Consider the following 7911-nt stretch of genomic DNA (forward strand, 5'->3'; position numbering starts at 1 on the left):
ATGCCCTTCAGCACGGGAGAGATAGCATCAGAACGGCCGTTAATCACATAAGCCTCGAAAGCAAATAAAATCAAATGGTGAATAAATAAAAAACGTGCCATCAGGTGGGGAAAAAAAATCACGGCAAGTCCCACAGGTACCCCAGACTGCCAAAACTCCAGTTCCAAGGGAACGAGATCTGAAGGGGCGTACGCACTTGGAGTGAGCTTTTAGCACTTCTCAACGAGTGGAAACGCTCTCCGAGCTTGGCAACAAGGAGCTCGGATTGGGAAACAGGGATTCGGAAGGATGATGGAGGGGAGTTTAGGGGGAGATGGAATACGGACCCACATGGCCTGATCGCATGAGTACAAGCAGAACCCGCAGAACTCGATCGTAACCATGTGGCACTCGTGTTGATGTTATGTTGAAACGACTCCTCAAGTGACTCATGAGGCAGGCAGAAGAGAAATTCACACGCGTAGAGTTAAACCCTGCAGGATTCCGCTCACTGATCGAAAGGTGAAGGTCATGGACGGAATAGGTGCTACTTTAGGGAAACAATTGAGATCTGAGAAAGAGAAACTTCTGGATTTAAAGATGAAGTTGCAGAGGGAGCTTTATCATTCGGACATCGCAGTTCCTCATGAGAAAAGTAAACACACGAGTTTAATCGCTCACAGATTATTGAATTATTACAACAAAAAAAAAAGGATTTTCCCCACAAACGATCCACCGTAGACTCTGTTAGACATCGATATTGATTTATTTGCGTCCACAAAACGTACGTAAGAGATAAAACATTGGAGACACGCTCTTGCTAGAAATGAATCGACGACACGGAACGCTAAAAGACTCACTGCTTTTACATTTATTAGTTCTGCTTTTTATCCATTTAGAGCTACGTCGAATGTTGTACGCTATGAATGAACGCCGCTCTCGTACCCTCACCGGCCTCTGTTTGAAGTTGCAGCTTGTCGCGTTACCATGACGACCATTACAATGCGCTGACACTGGAGACTCCTTCCTTTAACATGAAATTAAAGAGATCAGACAGAAAATGTCGCCACGTCGACGATTACGAGATTTGTTTTGCTAAATAACAGGATGTTTGTTGGTTTGTCGTAAATGTACGTACGTGTCATGGTGTTACTATGGAAATGTATTAGAACATTGGAGTGTTGATGGAAAATGAATGTCTGCCAAACGTTCGGTAGATTTTTAAAGCTTTATAGCTCCGCCGCTAAGCATCGTAACAGAAAGGTTCGTATTTTCTACATAGAAAACAGTAACTCGAGTGAGGTTGTCCTTTCGTCTGAATGACATAAGAGTTGAAAAAACAGCGAAGACAGCAGGAATGTGTTCTCTCGCCCTTTGCACTCTATTCTGCAGCAAAGCCGTGTGGTTGAGATCCTCAAGAATGCGCAGGCCTCCTGCCAACCAATACAACAAGCGTGTCTCCTTCAATTCACTTCACTGCAAAAACGGCATGTAGAGCAGGTCAGCTGGGGGCAGGCAGCACAGCCCGGCTCACGCTCGTGCTTCACATGCTAATCGCTTGCAGTTGTTTTGCGAAGGAACCGCAGGAACCCGAACGACGGAGCAAAGTCCACGAGGTTTTTCCTCGTGAAGGATGGTGTATTTCAAGAACAACGGGAGGTTCAGGTGCATAAAAGAGTCGATACAGGAGTCGTCGGTTGGAACGGGACTGAAGTTTGTACATCAGCATGTGTGTTTCATCACTCTGAAACACTCTGAAATTATCCAGCAGGGTTGAAAAGTTGGTCCAGATGCCTGCAGCGTGGAGCGATGCTGTCATCTAGTGGTGAAAGCTTTCACTGTGTTGTGAAGGTTTTAAATAAGGAGTCAAATGTTCAAGGCTTTATATCTGGAGTGTGAAATGTCTTTACAAAGCCACCGTCCTTTAACTCTTTACCTACAGCATTCAGTAAGGGTGTGATTCGGATCTTTTCTGGATCGTATCGCATAGTATCAAATCATATACGAATGAATCGCATCGAATCATATGGTATCGTATCATATAGAAATGAATCACATTGAATCATATGGAATCATATTAAATACGAATGAATCGCATTGAATCATATGGTATCATATCATATAGAAATGAATCTCATTGAATCATATGGTATCATATCATATACAAATGAATCATATTGAATCATACAGTATTATATCATATATGAATTAATCACATTGAATCATATGAAATCATATCATATACGAATGAATCACATTGAATCATATGGAATCATATCAGATATATGAATGAATCACATTGAATCATATGGTATCGTATCATATACGAATGAATCACATTGAATCATTTGGGATCATATATGAATGAGTCGCATTGAATCATGTGGAATTATATCATATATGAATTAATCACATTGAATCTAGCCATGAGGGTCACAGTTCAGTGACTTCTCTGCCGGTCCCAAGCCCGGATAAATAGAGAGGGTTGCATCAGGAAGGGCATCCGGCGTAAAACATTGCCAAATTTAACCATGCGAATCGTCAGTACTCTAAATTTCATACCGGATCGGTTGAGGCCCGGGTTAACAACGACCGCCATCGGCGCCATTGACCTACAGGGTGCTGGTGGAAATTGGGCTACTGTTGGTCGAAGAAGTAGAGGAGGAAGGAGAGTGTGTAGACAGAGAGAGAAGAGGAAAGGTAAGAGTGTAGGACTGAGAATAGGAACTCTGAATGTTGGTACTATGACAGGGAAAGGTAGAGAGCTGGCTGATATGATGGACAGAAGGAAGGTGGATATACTGTGTGTACAGGAGACCAGGTGGAAGGGTAGCAAGGCTCGTAGTATAGGAGCAGGATTCAAGCTGTTTTATTATGGTGTGGATAGTAAGAGAAATGGGGTAGGTGTGGTCCTGAAGGAGGAGTTTGTGAGGAATGTTCTGGAGGTGATGAGAGGGTCAGACAGGGTGATGAGTCTGAAGTTGGAGATTGAAGGGGTGATGTTGAATGTTGTTAGTGGTTATGCCCCACAGGTAGGTTGTGAGTTAGAGGAGAAAGAGAGATTCTGGAGTGAATTAGATGAGGTGATGGAGAGTACTCCAACAGGTGAGAGAGTGGTGATAGGAGCAGATTTTAATGGACATGTTGGTGAGGGGAACACAGGTGATGAGGAGGTGATGGGCAAGTTTGGAGTTAAGGAAAGGAACCTTGAAGGACAGATGGTAGTGGACTTTGCTAAGAGGATGAACATGGCTGTGGTTAACACTTATTTTCAGAAGAGGGAGGAGCATAGAGTGACTTACAAGAGTGGAGGTAGGAGCACACAGGTAGACTACATCCTATGTAGAAGAGGCAATCTGAAAGAGATTAGTGACTGTAAAGTGGTAGTGGGAGAGAGTGTAGCCAGACAGCATAGGATGGTGGTGCATAGGATGAATTTGATGGTCTGTCAGCAGAGGTCAAAGATAGAGATGGAGAAGAAAACCAAGTGGTGGAAGCTGAAAAAGGAGGAATGTTGTGAGGAATTTAGACAGAAGTTGAGGCAGGCTCTGGGTGGTCAGGTAATGCTGCCAGATGACTGGGAAACTACAGCAGAAGTGATCAGGGAGACAGGAAGAAAGGTCCTGGGTGTGTCATCTGGAAGGAGGAAAGAAGATAAGGAGACTTGGTGGTGGAATGAGGAAGTTCAGGATAGTATTCAGAGGAAGAGGTTAGCCAAGAAGAAGTGGGACATGGACAGGACTGAAGAGAATAGACAGGAATACAAGGAGTTACAGCACAGAGTGAAGAGGGAGGTGTCTAAGGCCAAGCAGAAGGCCTATGATGAGTTGTACACTAGGTTAGACACTAGAGAAGGAGAGAAGGACTTGTACAGGTTAGCTAGGCAGAGGGATCGAGATGGGAAGGATGGGTGGCAAGTTAGAATTATTAACTTGTTAGACTGAGTACATGTGTGTGAATGACAGGGAGGGAAGTGGAACAGTAAGATTACAGGGTGAAGACGTGAAGAAGGTACAGGAGTTTAAGTACTTGGGGTCAACAGTCCAGAGTAATGGAGAGTGTGGGAAAGAGGTAAAGAAGCGAGTGCAGGCAGGTTGGAATGGGTGGAGAAAGGTGTCAGGAGTTCTGTGTGATAGAAAAATTTCAGCGAGAATCAAGGGGAAGGTGTACAGGACAGTGGTGAGACCGGCCATGCTGTATGGTTTAGAGACAGTATCACTGAGACAGAGACAGGAGTCAGAGCTGGAGGTAGCAGAGCTGAAGATGTTGAGGTTCTCTTTGGGAGTGACACAGTTGGACAGGATTAGGAATGAGTACATCAGAGGGACAGCTCATGTTGGACGTTTGGGGGACAAAGTTAGAGAGGCCAGGTTAAGATGGTTTGGACATGTCCAGAGGAGGGAGAGTGAGTATCTTGGTAGGAGAATGTTGGACATGGAGCTGCCAGGCAGGAGGCAAAGAGGAAGGCCAAAGAGGAGGTATATGGATGTAATAAATGAGGATATGAAGCTAGTGGGTGTAAGTGTTGAGGATGCAGAAGATAGGGATAGGTGGAGAGAGATGATTCGCTGTGGAGACCCCTGAAGGGAAAAGCCGAAAGAAGAAGAAGAAGAAGAAGAAGAAGAATTAATCGCATTGAATCACATGGTATCGTATCATATACTAATGAATTACACTGAATCATATGGTATCATATTCTATTGTATCACAGAGTACATTGTATTGCATCATATCATATCGGATCATATCATATCATATCATATCATATCATATCATATCATATCATATCATATCATATCATATCATATCATATCATACTGTATCATATCATATTATATCATGTGGTATCATGTTGTCTTTATATTGTAGAGAATTAGATCACATCGTATTGTATCACACTGTATTGTATTGTATCGTATCATATCGCATCAGATCCTATCAGATTGTATCCTATCATATTGTATCGTGTCGTATAATATCGTATCAGATCGTATCGTATCATATTGTATCATATCGTATCGTATCGTATCGTATCATATCGTATCGTATTGTATCAGATTGTATCGTATCGTATCGCATCGTATCAGATTGTATCGTACTGTATCGTATCGTTTCAAATCGTTTCGTATCGTATCGTTTCAAATCGTTTTGTATCGTTTTGTATCATTTCATATCAGATTGTACAATATCGTATCGTATTGTATCATATCGTATCGTATCAGATTGTATCAGATCATATCATATTGTATCGTATCGTATAAGATTGTATCAGATTGTATCAAATTGTATCGTATTGTTTTGTATCAGATTGTATCATATCGTATCGTATTGTATCGTATCGTTTCGTATCAGATTGTATCGTATCGTATTGTATCATATTGTATTGTATCACATCGTATTGTATCGTATCATATTGTATCGTATTGTACTGTATCAGATTGTATCACATCGTATTGTATCGTATCATATTGTATCGTATTGTATCGTATCAGCTCGTATCGTATTGTATCGTATCATATCGCATCAGATCCTATCAGATTGTATCCTATCATATTGTATCGTATCGTATCGTATCATATCGTATCAGATCGTATCATATTGTATCATATCGTATTGTATTGTATTGTATCGTATCAGATCGTATCAGATCGTATGGTATTGTATCGCATCGTATCGTATCAGATTGTATCGTTTCATATCGTATCATATTGTATTGTATCGTATCATATTGTATCGTATTGTATCGTATCAGCTCGTATCGTATTGTATCGTATCATATCGCATCAGATCCTATCAGATTGTATCCTATCATATTGTATCGTATCGTATCGTATCATATCGTATCAGATCGTATCATATTGTATCGCATCGTATCGTATCAGATTGTATCGTTTCATATCGTATCATATTGTATTGTATCGTATCATATTGTATCGTATTGTATCGTATCGTATTGTATCATATCATATTGTATCGTATCATATTGCATTGTATCAGATCGTATCATATCGTATCGTATCAGATCGTATCATAACATTTCAGATCGTATGGTACCATATTGTACCATATTGTATCATATTGTATCGTATTGTGTCGTATCATATTGTATCATATTGTATCATATTGTATCGTATCAGATCATATCGTATTGTATCGCATCAGATCACATCAGATCGTATCAGATCGTATCGAATCGTATCATATTGTATCATATTGTATCGTGTCATATCAGATCGTATCGTATTGTATCGTATTGTATCGTATCGTATCATATCAGGTCGTATCATATCGTATCGTATTGTATCGTATCGTTTCGTATCAGATTGTATCGTATCGTATTGTATCATATTGTATTGTATCACATCGTATTGTATCGTATCATATTGTATCGTATTGTACTGTATCAGATTGTATCACATCGTATTGTATCGTATCATATTGTATCGTATTGTATCGTATCAGCTCGTATCGTATTGTATCGTATCATATCGCATCAGATCCTATCAGATTGTATCCTATCATATTGTATCGTATCGTATCATATCGTATCAGATCGTATCATATTGTATCGCATCGTATCGTATCAGATTGTATCGTTTCATATCGTATCATATTGTATTGTATCGTATCATATTGTATCGTATTGTATCGTATCGTATTGTATCATATCATATTGTATCGTATCATATTGCATTGTATCAGATCGTATCATATCGTATCGTATCAGATCGTATCATATCATATCATTTCAGATCGTATGGTACCATATTGTACCATATTGTATCATATTGTATCGTATTGTGTCGTATCATATTGTATCATATTGTATCATATTGTATCGTATCAGATCATATCGTATTGTATCGCATCAGATCGCATCAGATCGTATCAGATCGTATCGAATCGTATCATATTGTATCATATTGTATCGTGTCATATCAGATCGTATCGTATTGTATCGTATTGTATCGTATCGTATCATATCAGGTCGTATCATATCGTATCAGATTGTATCGTATCAGATCGTATCATATCGTATCGTATCATATGGTATTGTATTGTTTTGCATCATATGATATCATATTCTATTGTTTCGTATGAATCCTATGGTATCATATGGAATCGTATCATATCATGTGGTAGAATGTAGCATTGTACTGTATCTTAGTGTGCCTATTATACTATAACATATCAGATGGTATGATGCACACTGTGTGTGTGTGTGTGTGTGTGTGTGTTGCATGTGTTAGAGATTAACCCTATTTCTTGAACACACCCCACTAAAGCGCCTGGTGTCATTAAGATGCGTGTCATGTTGAAATCCTGCCCTGATTTCATCTGCCATCTCCAGCTTCACCTCACACTCGTCTCAGCCTCCCTGCGCGTCCTCAACACCGTGTGTGGCGCACAGAGGATTTTGAAACGCATATTTGTGGTCAAGTTCGTGGCTCTCGGTTTCTCTCCCAGGGCGGTTGCAGAGGTTCGGCACGTGCTGGAGCCCAGAAGAAAAATCTCTGGAGGAGTGAAATGGGTCAGGGATCAGATGATCCTGCTAAAGAGAGCAGTCTCTCTCTCTCTCTCTCTCTCTCTCTCTGTCAGAGATTTCCTTTGTTTTATTTTCTGTATTTTTATTTCATTTCTTCACTAAAAATCATCAGAACAACAGCGGGGACAGACTTATTACTCACATACAGTATAGGTGGGATTTTTATATCATTTATTTTTCATATAAGAAGAAAAAAACACACAAGAAGGTGGATTTCAATCAGAATGTGATTTAAGATTAATACGTGAAAATAAATGGCATTTATTAAAATAATGAATAGATAGATAGATAGATAGATAGATAGATAGATAGATAGATAGATAGATAGATAGATAGATAGATAGATAATGACATTTATTTAAAAATAATAAATAAATAGATAGATA

The sequence above is a fragment of the Hemibagrus wyckioides genome, linkage group LG27 (genome assembly GCF_019097595.1).
Source record: "Hemibagrus wyckioides isolate EC202008001 linkage group LG27, SWU_Hwy_1.0, whole genome shotgun sequence".
NCBI classification, from domain to species: domain Eukaryota; kingdom Metazoa; phylum Chordata; class Actinopteri; order Siluriformes; family Bagridae; genus Hemibagrus; species Hemibagrus wyckioides.